We start from the raw sequence: 1,167 nt of genomic DNA on the forward strand, positions 1-1,167 counted from the left end.
GTTTTCGAAATTCTTCTGTTAGAAATTTCTCTTGTTTGTTCCGATAATTTGAAATAAATCTTCATAAAATGTTTTCTCGAAATAAATCTTCCCAAGGAGACAGACAACGGTTGATCTCGTTGGGTCGATGTTTGTTCGCCAATTGATGACCAATAAGCTTTATTTTATTCTAAGTCCCTTATCTAAGTGAACGTTTGCGAACGGAGAAATCGTGGAGTCCACCGGACGTAACACTAACAAAACAATACTTTTTCTCGAAACCCTTCCTGAAATTTTAAAAGAAAATGAAATTTATATCTTACCTCACGCTACTCACAGACAACTTAGTATTAAATTACATAACTTTCTAAACGAAAATGATCATCATTTAAACATTGTGCACGATCAGAAAGAAATCCTCAAGTTAACATTAGTTATTGAAGAATATTACCTTGGAGAAAAACTGTATGTATATGTTTCAAAATATCTTCCAGAGATAAGAAACAAAAATGAAATTATATCAGATGCCCATTCAGGCATATTAGGCGGGCATTATTCCGCGGAAAAGACACTTCAAAGAATCAGACAAAAATATAATTGGTCTAACATAACTATTGACGTTAAAGAATTTATTAGAAGATGTGAATCATGTCAGTTTAACAAACCAGGAACACAACAATCCTACATTTATTCTCCTCCAGATATTCCTCAATCCCCTAACGAAAAGATATCTATCGATATCATGGGACCATTCGAAATAACAAACGGAGGAAATAGATACATTCTTGTTACTCAAGATTATCTCACGAAATATATTTTGGTGGAACCTCTTAGAGACAAATCGACCGCGTCAATTATCAGATCACTTTGGTATTCCTGGCTTAGATACTTTGGAAAACCAAAAGAACTCCTTTCCGATAATGCTTTAGAATTCACCTCGAATGAATTTAAGACGCTTTGCGATAGACTACACGTTAAACATACACTCACTTCAATTTATCACCCATAATCAAACGGGAAAAATGAGAGATCACATATAATACTCACCGAATATATAAGACACTATATTAACGAACAAGAGCAGTGGAACATGAGATTGTCACAGGCGATGCTCACGTATAATTGCACGGTAAATAAAACTACGGGTTATACACCCTACGAATTACAATTTGGCAGGGAACCCAACCA

The sequence above is a fragment of the Wasmannia auropunctata genome, unplaced genomic scaffold (genome assembly GCF_000956235.1).
Source record: "Wasmannia auropunctata unplaced genomic scaffold, wasmannia.A_1.0 LD336083.1, whole genome shotgun sequence".
NCBI classification, from domain to species: Eukaryota; Metazoa; Arthropoda; class Insecta; order Hymenoptera; family Formicidae; genus Wasmannia; species Wasmannia auropunctata.